A 14879-nucleotide genomic window follows, 5' to 3' on the forward strand; every position below is an offset into this window, starting at 1 on the left:
TAAGGACCCAATAGACATGGAGCTTCAGGGGAGAGGAGGGCTAATCATTTGTGTTAGAACGCTGAGGAAGGTGATGACATCTGAAGCAATGGTTGAAGAATTTGCCATAAATGAGTGACAAGTTCCCACTTCAACCTGAAACAAGAGGCAGTGAGTGAAGGATGAGGGCACCTACAGGCAAATTTGTAGGTACAGGAACAGGAAACTCAGGGGGTGCCAATGTGATGGCTTCTGTTTTCACCTAGTAGTTGGAAGTGAGGCATTGTTAAGATAAAGATGTAACATGTTTGGAGGCTTAGAAGAGTAGAAAAAGTGAAAGGCGAAGAGAGAGAGCAGACTAGAGAAATGAGACGGCTAAGCAGGTGATGTTTCCAGGTGGGGTTAGAGATCATGAATATATCATCCAATTTACCAGTTGATGTAACTGAAGGATTTTTTTCTCTGACAAATATTTAACATCCCAGCTGTTGGGACAGAGAAGACAGACAGCAGAACTGCTGGACCAGCGACAGGTAAACTTTTTCCGCAAACAGCATGATAGTACCTATTTTAGGAGTTTTGGGTCATAAGGCCATCAGTTATTCAGCTCTGTTTTTGTAGTGTGAAATCTGTCATAGGCAATATAAAAATGAAAAAGAATCACTGTATTCCAATAAGACTTTATTTATGGAAATTGAAATTTGAATTTAATACAGTTTTTCTGTTTATATATATTTATTTTTATATATCACAAATTATTATACTTCTTTTGACTTTTTTTCCAACTGCTTTAAATTCTACACATAAATATTTACAGGCAACAAGTGGCTTTGGTCTGTGGGGACCAAAACTTGTGAGCCTCTACACTACACAATGTGACAGATCAGAAAAAAGTTACACCCTTGAAGAAGAACTACCCCAGAACTCTGAGTAGAGCCGGGGTTGCCTTCCATTTGTAGGATGCACTTCTGCAGTACACAACAAGCACCTATGTATATAAGGGTCCTCACAGAATTAAAGTCTATCACATGATATGACAGCAGGAAGAAAAGCACAGGAATTGAGAATATTGGCAGAAAAATGGCTGAAGTTATGAGCCACTGCAGTGTAAGCTGGATAGGAATGGAAGTGGAGGTAGAAAGGGGCTGATAGACATCCAGACAAGTGGGTCAAGGGCCATTAAGTGTTGATGAACCCAAGGATCTGATGTAATAGGAATAGCGAGGGGAAGAGTTGGAAGGAAGATGAAAGTCCTAGAGTGGTGTGATTTTAGAGTGAAATGTTTTCAGATGATGACAGTGTGTGTTTCTCATTCAGGGGTCAAAGTCTGTGATGAGAAAGAAAGAAAGACCAAGTTGTCGATAAGCGACTGCACTAACAAAGGTTGGAAGTTGATAAAAAAAAAAAAAAAGAAGTTGATATAGCTGATGACATGAATCATATAGGAACAGTGAGGATGAAAGTATAATGATTTGAAAATGGTTCAGGACCAGAGGGGAGATCTATCAATTGCTCTAACATACACCAAACAGTCTCTAACCATCTCCCTTCCAAAAATTAGCTACCAACCTTTTGTTCTTACATCCCAAGGAATTAGGTCCTTTAAGATCCTTTTCTTTTCTTTCCAAGAACCAGTCTGGCAGAGAAACAGTAGTAAAGACACTTAGAAGATAATAGGTGAGGGAGAAGGAAAGCTGGGTCACTTTTTTTTTTTTTTTTTTGCTTCATTATATTCGTATATTTAAGTTGCCTACTGGCTCTCCAGTTGAAAATATCACAGGCTTCTTAAACTCAGCATGCCCAGATAGAACTTGATTTTCTCCTTGAGGCACTCTCCCACCTCCCCCATCTAAACATTTGCCTCCTCTTGAGTATACTGTACTACTGAAAGACATCATCAACCCTTCCCTGCCACAACTCTTTTCTTTTTAATGATTTCCCTAAAAACCTGGCCTTTATTTAAAATTTTCATAAGTTTTTCATCATGGATTTTTTACATTTTTATTTTTGAATACCATTTATCTTATTTACTAAGTCTCTGGGGGCCTCCTTAAGTGGTACTCACAAAGCAAGTGCTTCACTCACTTCATCCTTTTCCCACCTTCTGTGCATCCTCAGTCACATGTGACTCTTTGCCACCCCATAGATTATAGCCCACCAGGCCTTTCTGTCCATGGGATTTTGCTGGGAGCCGGCATATTGCATATTGAGTGCAGCACTTTCCACAGCATCATCTTTCAGGATCTGGAATAGCTCAACTAGATCACTGCCGGGAGCCAGCGTGAGGAGCTCCATCCATGACAAAGGTCATGAGGAAAGAGGCTTGGCATACACAAAGGCAGGATCGAGCCTCAGGAGTCCCCCTGGAAATTCTCGAGCATCTACCCCCAAAACCAGAGTCTGCATACTTTCTGCTTTGTGCTTTCACCTACACCTCTGACTTTAGGGGGGGCTGTCCCCCACTACCTCTCTGAAAAAAGAGTTAGCTTACAGCTCCAGTTAATAATTCCTGGGTGTGACAGTGTTTCAACCTACAAACTCCTTTGGAAGTCCTCTAGCCTGCCTGAATAGGTTTTTCCGGCCACATGTGATTGTTCAGAGCCTCCCAACTGTGAGAGGCAGGAGATGTTCTGAACTGTCTAAACACAGATTCTTTTGAGTAGTTAAAAGATTAGAAATTGTATTGGTGAAGGGTTTTTCACTTATTGGGCCAATGTTTGCTGCTAAGGCTCCACACCCCTTACCTACTGTGTCCTTGGCAGTGTATTGATTGATATAATGGGTGTATAGAAATGTAAGTAGTAGCCTCAATGTTTGTAACCTTGGACACTTGAGTTAATTCTTTTCTTGATTGAGCCCACCTCACCTTTGCCCTATAGGAATGCAACTCTATCCAATGCTTTTTGGAGGCTGGTGCCTGACTTTAGAATAATCACCTTTAGAGAAAGATAAGTTTCTTAAAATGTTAACAGGCCTCCTGGCCAGAAGATGATGTAAATCACCTGAACTTTTGCATATGATAAATTTGAAAGCCTGGCTTCGATTAGGATCAGGAACTGCTGTCCTTGCATGACTCCACCCCTTCCCCCATTATCCTCTATGCACAACTTAAGGTATAAAACTACTTTGGAAAATAAAGTACGCCCCTTTTTGTTCACTGAAATTTGGTCTCCCCATGTCGTTCTTTCTTTCACCTTCTGGCTGAATTTTTTCTCTGAGGCGGGGAAGCTCATCAAGCCTACTAATTTTGCCTGGGCTTCTAAGATCTGACCGGGGAGGCCTTAGTGTCTCCTCTCCTTCGGGAGAACGGGAGGACGCCTGCGGCCTTCATAGGTGACATTAATTCCCTGCTTTGGAATTTTATTCAGCCTCTTTTCTTCACTGAATTTTCCTACTGAGCTATCCTTATTTCAGCCTCTTTTCTCCACTGAATTTCCTCACTGAGCTATCCTCATTCTATTACTCTTTATATCCTTAATTAACGTTTAATTAAGCAGTTGTTTCCTGATCCTCGCCGACACCGTCTCTCCTTCGAATACCCTGGATCAGCTGGGGCTGGACCCCGGCAGGATTTTCCAGACAGGAATACTGGAGCGGGTTGCCATTTCCTTCTCCAGGGATCTTCCCAACCCAGCGATCAAATCCATGTGTCTTGCATCTCCTGAATTGGTAGGTGGATTCTTTACCACTAAAACTCCAGTAAGCCCAAGATCTACTTTCTAAACAATTATCAAATATGCAATACTGTGTTATTAACTATAGTTACCATGTTGTACAAATGCGTGCTGCTTTAAGGTATTAAGGTACTAAGTTACTAACATTTGTGTGGCAATTTGTTAAAGCAGCAATAGGGCACACTTGCTGAGAAAACCTTTTTTTGATGCCCCCAAACTGAGTTCAGTGTTCCTCTTCAATGTTGCCTCCTTTTCCTGACCTTGCCTTCCTCATAGTACCTGCCTTACTGCATTGCATTTCTGGGCTAGGACCAAGACTTGTCACTCCCAAATATCTCTTTGGTAAGTGGATTATTTTGAGCTGAAATCAATCAAGGCCCAGAAGATTCAGGAAGAAGCTTTGACTGTCACCGTCAGTTCAGTTCAGTTCAGTCGCTCAGTCGTGTCTGACTCTTTGCAACCCCATGGACTGCAGCAAGCCAGGCTTCCCTGTCCATCATCACTCCCAGAGTTTGCTCAAACTGATGACCATCAACCATCTGTGATGCCATCCAACCATCTCACCCTCTGTTGTCCCCTTCTCCTCTTGCCTTCAATCTTTCCCAGGATCAAGGTCTTTTTCAGTGAGTGAGTTCTTCATGTCAGGTGGCCAAAATATTGGAGCTTCAGCTTCAGCATCAGTCCTTCCAATGAATATTTAGGACTGATCTCCATTAGGATGGACTGGTTGGATCTCCTTGCAGTCCAAGGGACTCTCAAGAGTCTTCTCCAACACCACAGTTCAAAAGCATCAATTCTTCAGTGCTCAGCTTTCTTTATGGTCCAACTCTCATATCCATACATGACTACTGGAAAAACCATAGCTTTGACTAGATGGACTTTAGTTGGCAAAGTAATGTCTCTCTTTTTTTTTTTTTATAGCAGAGTTTTATTAAAGTGAAAAGGGACAGAGAAAGCTTCTGACATAGACATCAGAAGGGGGATGGAGAGTGCCCCCTCGCTAGTCTAAGCAAGGGAGTTATATACTTTTTTAATTGGTTATTACAATAAATCAAAAGAATGCCTCAAGGTTGTAAAGATCTTACCAGGCCCACTCCCATAATATACATTTTAAGTTAACAGGATTAGTCAGAAGGTTTTCAAGGAGAAACTGTCCTCAAGCAGGATACATTGTTTTTACATAATCCTTACTAAGGAATGTAGGAGAAAAAGCTTGTCCTTTCCTCCTCCTTGAGAATTCCAGACCCCTATCTCCTCTTCGAGAGCCCCAGGTCCCTTTCTCCTTCTCGGGAATCCTGGACTTCTTATCAACCTGCCTAGGAATTGACTCTCTCTTTCTCCCCTTTTCTTTCAGAATTATGTCGCCAAGGGAAAGGGGCATCATTTTCATTCCATAACTACTTCCTGCTGTTGAGAGGCATTGTCCCTAAACTATTAAGGCATCATATTCTCCTAACTCTCATACTGAGGGTCTCTGATCGAGGGGCCCCAGGTAATAGTTGGAGGAAGTTGTGGCACTCATAGGAGCTCGAACAACCATTTGTAACCTAAAAGCTTTCAGACGGTTAGAAACAAATCCAGTTACAGTTACAGATGCAGGGAGCAAAAAGTAAAAACAGAACAATTAGAACAATTACAATTAGGATAGTTTTTCACCATGAGGAGCTAGTTAACATTTCCCAAAGTGAGGTGACTGAAGCTTCAGGAGAATCCATAGCCTGAAAATGTTGTTCATGTGTTTAATAAAGTGAGTAACATTAGTACTCATATCTGGTATATATGTACAACATTGGGTATGAATAATGGCACAAGTTCCTCCTTGTGCAGCCGTTAGAGTATCTAAGGCCAATCTGATTTGTAAAATCACCTTTCTAATTTGTATTTGTTCAGCATTAAGGGCTAAAATGACTTCCCTGGTGGTCCAGTGGTTGAGACTTTACCTTCCAACACAGAGGGTGCCAGTTCGATCCCTGGTCAGGGAGATATAATCCCATGTGCCTCTTGGTCAGAAAATCAAAACATAAAATAGAAGCAATATTGTAAAAAATTCAGTAAAGACTTTAAAATGGTCCAAATGCAAAAAAGCAAAATGGCTGTCTGGGGAGGCCTTACAAATAGCTGTGAAAAGAAGAGAAGTGAAAAGCAAAGGAGAAAAGGAAAGATATAAGCATCTGAATGCAGAGTTCCAAAGAATAGCAAGAAGAGATAAGAAAGCCTTCTTCAGCAATCAATGCAAAGAAATAGAGGAAAACAACAGAATGGGAAAGACTAGAGATCTCTTCCAAGAAAATTAGAGATACTAAGGGAATATTTCATGCAAAGATGGGCTCAATAAAGGACAGAAATGGTATGGACCTAACAGAAGCAGAAGATATTAAGAAGAGGTGGCAAGAATACACAGAAGAACTGTACAAAAAAAATCTTCACGACCCAGATAATCATGAAGGTGTGATCACTGACCTAGAGCCAGACATCCTGGAATGTGAAGTCAAGTGGGCCTTAGAAAGCATCACTACAAACAAAGCTAGTGGAGGTGGTGGAATTCCAGTGGGGCTATTCCAAATCCTGAAAGATGATGCTGTGAAAGTGCTACACTCAATATGCCAGCAAATTTGGAAAACTCAGCAGTGGCCACAGGACTGGAAAAGGTCAGTTTTCATTCCAATCCCAAAGAAAGGCAATGCCAAAGAATGCTCAAAGTACCGCACAATTGCACTCATCTCACACGCTAGTAAAGTAATGCTCAAAATTCTCCAAGTCAGGCTTCAGCAATACATGAACCATGAACTTCCAGATGTTCAAGCTAGTTTTAGAAAAGGCAGAGGAACCAGAGATGGAATTGCCAACACCCACTGGATCATGGAAAAAGCAAGAGCGTTCCAGAAAAACATCTATTTCTGCTTTATTGCCTATGCCAAAGCCTTTGACTGTATGGATCACAATAAACTGTGGAAAATTCTGAAAGAGATGGGAATAGCAGACCACCTGACCTACACCTCTTGAGAAACCTGTATGCAGGTCCGGAAGCAACAGTTAGAACTGGACATGGAACAACAGACTGGTTCCAAATAGGAAAAGGAGTACTTCAAGGCTGTATATTGTCACCCTGCTTATTTAACTTTTATGCAGAGTACATCATGAGAAATGCTGGGCTGGAAGAAGCACAAACTGGAATCAAGATTGCTGGGCGAAATATCAGTAACCTCAGATATGCAGATGTCACCACCCTTATGGCAGAAAGTGAAGAGGAACTAAAAAACCTCTTGATGAAAGTGAAAGAGGAGAGTGAAAAAGTTGGCTTAAAGCTCAACATTCAGAAAACGAAGATCATGGCATCTGGTCCCATCACTTCATGGCAAATAGATGGGGAAACAGTGGAAACAGTGTCAGACTTTATTTTTTTGGGCTCCAAAATCACTGAAGATGGTGACTGCAGCCATGAAATTAGAAGACGCTTACTCCTTGGAAGGAAAGTTATGATCAACCTAGATAGCATATTCAAAAGCAGAAACATTACTTTGCCAACAAAGGTCTGTCTAGTCAAGGCTATGGTTTTTCCAGTAGTCATGTATGGAGTTAGAGTTGGACTGTGAAGAAAGCTGAGTGCTGAAGAATTGATGCTTTTGAACTGTGGTGTTGGAGAAGACTCTTGAGAGTCCCCTGGACTGCAAGGAGATCCAACCAGTCCATTCTGAAGGAGATCAGTCCTGGGTGTTCTTTGGAAGGAATGATGCTAAAGCTGAAACTCCAGTACTTTGGCCATCTCATGCGAAGAGTTGACTCATTGGAAAAGACTCTGATGCTGGAAAGGATTGGGGGCAGGAGGGAAAGGGGACGTCAGAGGATGAGATGCCTGGATGGCATCCCTGCTCGATAGACATGAGTTTGAGTGAACTCCAGGAGTTGGTGATGGACAGGGAGGCCTGGGGTGCTGTAGTTAATGGGGTCACAAAGAGTCGGACACGACTGAGCAACTGAACTGAACTGAAGGGCTGAAGTAGCTTTTTGAGAATCTTGTAAAGCCTGTTGAGTAAAGTTAGTCAGAACATCAACTTGTAGTATAACATCTATAGTTCCCAGAGAGATAATCATACCAGTGAAATACAGACCTTGCCCAATGAGTTTTAAGGTGTGGCAGATTAGCAGGCTTCTCTGGAAACTCTGAAAATATGAAGCCATGAGTAAAAGCTGCACCTAGGGTGCATCTCCCTGTCCAGCCAGGGGGAAGCCACACCCATAGGTAAGAGCCACGTATACAGTAGGTCCATTTTAGAGCAAGCCAGCATGACTGAGGGATCCAGTCCCAATCAGTGCCTGGCCAGGCAAAAAGGAGGACCTGAAGTTCTTATGTGAAGCAAAATAGTCATTAAACCAAGTTAAAATATAATCAAAATTAAGAGTCACATTATGTCCATAGTTACATCAGTTTATCTTAGGATTGTTAGATGTCATCGCACAGTTGAGGAAAGTCCTTTCTTGGAAGTGGAGAAACCCACCCTGGGAAGCCTTCAATTGATGAGGAGGCTGAAAAGCTGAAAGCTGAGTCACATAGTTAATTCGAAGGCTTCAGGATCAGACAATATCTGTGCACAAAAACTGTCATTGAGATAATCCCTTCTTCTTAGGGGCAGTTAAGCCCTCATTAAAACTATGGGTCAAGCTTTAAACCAACTGTCTTGTGTTTCCTGAGTTAGCTTACACAGATGTCTCTTAATAATGTCATTAGCCTTTTCAGTTTTTCTGACATTGGGGTCTCTAAGAACACGGTAAGTGATATTCTGTTCCTCAAGTTTTTGACACCCCTCGAGTTACAGCACCTTTAAAGGTAGAGCACTGTTGCTCTGAACTTCAGAGTTTAAGAGCCCACTTACATCATGAGAAGTTAGTACAGTAAGATTTTGCCCATTCAATTAACCTTGGGCTTTAGTGGATACTGCTTTTGATGTGAAAATAGGTCAGGGTCATTGAGCTTGATAATGACAGGAACAGTATTTTGTGCTCAACTCATAGTTTTCCCATCAGTCTACACTCTAGAATTTACATTTTGTTCAATTAATGAGAGAAAGAGTAAGCTCTATATTCATGAACACAGAGGCCTGGACCTTGTTCAGTATATCCTTTGCTAGAAGGGGTGAGTGAAACTCTGGCAAGATCAGAAACTCATGAGAAAACAGCACAGAGTCCCAATTGCAGCTTAAAGGATGACTGAAATAATAGCCTTTGGCTCGTCCTGACAGCCCATTACAGTAGTGGACTGGGAGAAAAGTGGACCGGGGCTTCAGTGAGCACAGAGTAAGTTTCCTTGGGGTCCAAAAGGAATCGACTGATTGGCCCCCCAAAGTTATTAATACCCGGGGTTCCTCGGGTATTATTAGGATGGGGGCTTGTGTGGGGACCCCCAGGCACCTTCGGTCCTGATTGTCTTGAGAGTCTGACCCCTGGGGCCTACACCTCAGAGGGCAGTCTCTTCTCCAGTATGGTCCTTTGCAGACCGGACATGGAGCTGGGGGCAGCTTAGATGCCTGAGGGCATTCCTGCTTGAGATGCCCTTTCTTTCCACAGTAATAACAAGTCCATCCCTTTTCACCTGGGTCCCTCTGGGTATTTTTCTCAGGCTGTTTCAGAGCAGGTTTAACAGCCATTGTTGGTGCTTCAGTCTTTTGCCTGATTTTTTTTTTCCTATTTTCCTCCTCATATTCTCTACCATAATATCTGTCTGAGCCATCTGTAACAGTTTTTCTAAAGACTGATTTGGTCCAAAAGCCTATTTTCATAACTTATGGCGGATATCTGGAGCTGACTGAGTGAGAAATCTATTGTTTAATATTACTCCTCCTCTGAACTTTTGGAATGAACATCAGTAAACTTGTGGAGAGACTTCTGTAGTCTATCGAGGAATTTACCAGGAGTTTCCTTCTCTCCTCGTTCTATGTCAGCCAACTTAATATAGTTTAAAATCTTAGTGTGCACTTGCTTAAGTCCCTCAAGTATACATCTGGCAAAGCAACTCTGTTATTGGAACCACTTGGCTCCCAGTAGGAAGGAGGGCTATTTCGTGTTCCCTCTTTCCCCTTATCTCACGTTCAAGCCATTTATCTCCAAAAGTAATTGATTTCCCCAAAACTCAAGTTTTTGAGTCAGGAGTCAGTGTCTGTCCCAATAAAGACATGCGTTACATCTCTCCAAGTAACATTATAAAGTAAAGTTAGTTCTGTAAAGCCTTCTATGTACCTTTTGGATCCTCTAAATAGTTCAACCACAATTGGGACTGTTTGAATTTTTACCAAGACTGAGGCAACCCCTCCTGGAAGGGTGCCCTGTTCAGCCTTCTCAGCCTGTTCAGTTGGGAGCCTCAGATACAGGGGCAAAGTAAGAGGACAGGAGGGAGCCAAAGGTTTCACACCCAAATCTGCACCTTTAGGACAGAAGTCTGGCATGTCTCACAGAGAAATAAAGAGCAACATATATGGTACTTCTACCCATTTCTCTTGTTTTCTATGGAACTGGTCTAGTTATAAAACAGTATTGTAATTAAGAGACACTTCAACAGGCTAGCATTCCACATCTTCTAAAGGATACTGTGACATTCAGTATCACAGAAGAAGATCAGGTGTGTCTTTTTTAAACTTTGGGTCAAACTTGTTCCTTTAAAAAAAAAAAATATTATAAAAGAACTGCTAGCTCCCATCTGTAAGAGGGAAAAAAGTGCATCCACAGCTGTGGTTTCTTTCCACCAGAGGCGTCCCTCTCCACTCTAGATGGGGGTGTAGACAGACTTTCCACTGAAGCTTTCCTTCCCTGGTCAGACTTAGTCTGTCCCTTATGGATGCAGGTACCTTATTCATCCCCCCTGGTTCTACCACAGATGTGGGGTGGAGATGCACCAGGGGTAGACCTGATGGCATCCCAGATTGACTTTGTTCCTTACCACCAAGACCTTTGTTTGATTTCTTCTCCTCCTCTGATGCCACCCAGAGTGGATCAGAGTAGTCTTTTGTAATGTTTCCCGAGCTAAGATGACTAGGGGAAGCATCCATCTTCCCTCTGCCTGTGCACATTCCTGAGTACAGTCCTGACTGCAGTAGAAATGGTGAGTCATAAAGGGATGAAAAACAACCAAGATGTCCCTTCTGAGTGTCACCATGCCAGCATATGTGAGAGCAAAAGGGTCGGCCAGCGAGGAAAAAGTGGTTTTTGTCCTCAAGCTATTAGGGCCAATCCTTCCAGTTCTTGTCCACAGATTCCACAAAAAGAATATCTAAGGAGTTGAAACAGAAGCCACTGGAGAGCTTTCTCTGGTCTTCTAAGAGCTAGCACGACCAAAGGAAGAGGCCCATTGCACTTGCAATCTAACCAGATCCTGCAATTCCTGATCTGTGTCCTCAAAAACCTCACGATCTTCAGCAGTGCTTCTATCCACATAGATCAGAGGCACAGCCATGACAAAGATTCGCTTTCAGGTCATTGGCCCCTGAGGCAGGCAACCAAGAGAGACGTTGCTGAAGCTAGAGTTCCACTTCCTTCCCAAACATGCTCCTGTAACTTTTAGCTCCTAGCAAGCCTAAATGCTTCCATACATGGGGTCTAAGTAAAAGTACACAGCAACAGCATGGATCACAAGTCCCTTGAAAGTCTATAATCTGACAGATTAGGTTAGTAGTTCTAATTCCCCATGTAATCATGAAGTAGCCAAAGGGACCAGGAAAAGTTGACCTAGAAAGGAAAGTTTGGTCTACACGCTTCGCCCATTTCTGGCCATTCTCTTCACAGGGACGTTGAGTGTCTCTTGGCATTGGCAGGTAGGTATAAACCCCAGCCAAGGTTCCCCTTTTGGGGACTGCCTTCAGTCATTACAAGGCACTGCAAAACCACAGAGCAGGGCTCATCACTTGCTTCATACAGGGCATATCATTCATTCACACAAGCACACCATAGAGTTAGTGAAGTAGAGCAGAAAATGTTTACACTGAGAGAGCAGAGAGGCTAGAGCTCTTGAGTGTTCTTACCTTGTCCTGAAGATCCTGGAGGAGCCCCCAAGATGATAGCTTATGGTGAATGGTGTTGGATTCATGATCTCTGAAGAAGATTTAGCTGTGGGGCCAGACACCAGGCTTAATCACTCAAGAGTTTTGTATAGCAGAGTTTTATTAAAGTGAAAAGGGACAGAGAAAGTTTCCAAGGAACAAGTATCTTTTAATTTCATGGCTGCAGTCACCATCTGCAGTGATTTTGGAGGTCCCCCCCCCCCGCCAATAAAATCTCTCACTGTTTCTATCGTTTCCTGATCTATTTGCCATGAAGTGATAGGCCCAGATGCCATGATCTTAGTTTTCTGAATGTTGAGTTTTAAGGCAGCTTTTTTGCTTTCCTCTTTCACTTTCATTGAGAGGTTCTTAGTTCCTCTTTGCTTTCTGCCATAAGCTGGTGTCATCTGCATATCTGAAGTTACTGATATATCTCCTGGCAATCTTGATTCCAGCTTGTGCTTCACCCAGCCCAGCGTTTCTCATGATGTACTCTGTTTATAAGTTAAATAAGCAGGGTGATAATATACAGCCTCGATGTACTCCTTTCCCTATTTGGAACCAATCTAAAGACTAGAGATCTCTTCAAGAAAATTAGAGATACCAAGGGAACGTTTCATGCAAAGATGGGCTCAATAAAAGACAGAAATGGTATGGACCTAACAGAAGAGGAAGATATTAAGAAGAGCTGGCAAGAATACACAGAAGAACTCTACAAAAAAGATCTTCACAACCCAGATAATCACAATGGTGTGATCACTCACACTCACCTAGAGCCAGACATCCTGGAATGTGAAGTCAAGTGGGCCTTAGGAAGCATCACTACAAATAAAGCTAATGGAGGTGATGGAATTCCAGTTGAGCTCTTTCAAATCCTGAAAGATGATGCTGTGAAAGTATTGCACTCAATATGCCAGCAAATTTGGAAAACTCAGCATTGGCCACAGGCCAGGAAAAGGTCAGTTTTCATTCCAATCCCAAAGAAAGGCAATGCCAAAGAATGCTCAAAGTACCGCACAATTGCACTCATCTCACACGCTAGTAAAGTAATGCTCAAAATTCTCCAAGCCAGGCTTCAGCAATACGTGAACCGTGAACTTCCTGATGTTCAAGCTGGTTTTAGAAAAGGCAGAGGAATCAGGGATCAAATTGCCAACATCTGCTGGATCATGGAAAAAGCAAGAGAGTTCCAGAAAAACATCTATTTCTGCTTTATTGCCTATGCCAAAGCCTTTGACTGTGTGGATCACAATAAACTGTGGAAAATTCTGAAAGACATGGGAATACCAGACCACCTGTCCTGCCTCTGGAGAAACCTATATGCAGGTCAGGAAGCAACAGTTAGAACTGCACATGGAACAGCAGACTAGTCCCAAGTAGGAAAAGGAGTACATCAAGGCTGTATATTGTCACCATGCTTATTTAACTTATATACAGAGTACATCATGAGAAACACTGGGCTGGAAGAAGCACAAGCTAGAATCAAGATTGCTGGGAGAAATATCAATAACCTCAGATATGCAGATGACACCACCCTTATGGCAGAGTGAAGAAGAACTAAAGAGCCTATTGATGAAAGTGAAAGAGGAGAGTGAAAAAGTTGGCTGAAAGCTCAACATTCAGAAAACTAAGATCATGGCATCCAGTCCCATCACTTCATGGCAAATAGATGGGGAAACAGTGTCAGACTTTATTTTTCTGAGCTCCAAAATCACTGCAGATGGTGATTGCAGCCATGAAATTAAAAGACGCTTACTCCTTGGAAGGAAAGTTATGACCAACCTAGATAGCATATTCAAAAGCAGAGACATTACTTTGCCAACAAAGGTCCGTCTAGTCAAGGCTATGGTTTTTCCAGTAATCATGTATGGATGTGAGAGTTGGACTATAAAGCAAGCTGAGCACCGAAGAATTGATGCTTTTGAACTGTGGTGTTGGAGAAGACTCTTGAGAGTCCCTTGGACTGCAAGGAGATCCAACCAGTCCTAGGTGTTCATTGGAGGGGCTGATGTTGAAGTTGGAACTCCAATGCTTTGGCCACCTGATGCGAAGAGCTGACTCATTTGAAAAGACCCTGATGCTGGGAAAGATTGAGGGCAGGAGGAGAAGGGGACAACAGAGGATCAGATGGTTGGATGGCATCACCGACACAATGGACATGGGTTTGGGTGGACTCTGAGAGTTGGTGTTGGACAGGGAGGCCTGGCGTGCTGCGGTTCATGGGGTCGCAAAGAGTCAGACACGACTGAGCGACTGAACTGAACTGAACTGATGGTCATACTAAAATCATGTGTCATGGCTATTAAGTTTACAATTCAGCTAAATTTGTATTCCTAGCCAGAAAAAAAGATAAAAATTAAACAGGCAAGAAGTGGACTTTTTCCTAAATACCCCATGAATACAGATGGAGGCGGTGGTTGCCTTGACAACTACGAGAAATCTGCTTTGTGCAGGGAAACAAATGAAGCATCAAAGCAAGAAGAAGTGAAATTATTAAGTAATTTGAGGTTTAACAGGTGTTTCTAAGTTTCTTACATAGTAAGACACATGCTTAGACGTGACCTATGTGCCTGAGACAGGACATTTTTATTTATGACAATAATGAATTGAATGTGGCTGGGCTGGGCTTGTTACCTCTGAATATGATTTCAACATGAGTCAGGGCCACATGGCAATTTATTTATTCCTATTTTCCTTTTGTCATAAATATTTGTTATCCTCTAGCTTGATGATGTAATGTTAGTATGCAGATTCTCAAAGGGGGTGATCATTACCAAATTGCGATGGATTATAGAATTAGGCAATGGCACCCCACTCCAGTACTCTTGCCTGGAAAATCCCATGGATGGAGGAGCCTGGTAGGCTGCAGTCCATGGGGTCGCTAAGAGTTGGACACGGTCGAGCGACTTCACTTTGACTTTTCACTTTCATGCATTCAGTTCAGTTTAGTTGAGTTCAGTCACTCAGTCGCGTCCGACTCTTTGCGACCCCATGAATCGCAGCACACCAGGCCTCCCTGTCCATAACCAACTCCTGGAGTTCACTCAGACTCATGTCCATTGAGTCAGTGATGCCATCCAGCCATCTCATCCTCTGTCGTCCCCTTCTCCTCCTGCCCCCAATCCCTCTCAGCATCAGAGTCTTTTCCAATGAGTCAACTCTTCGCATGAGGTAGCCAAAGTACTGGAGTTTCAGCTTTAGC

Source organism: Bos indicus, chromosome 5 (genome assembly GCF_029378745.1).
Source record: "Bos indicus isolate NIAB-ARS_2022 breed Sahiwal x Tharparkar chromosome 5, NIAB-ARS_B.indTharparkar_mat_pri_1.0, whole genome shotgun sequence".
NCBI lineage: Eukaryota > Metazoa > Chordata > Mammalia > Artiodactyla > Bovidae > Bos > Bos indicus.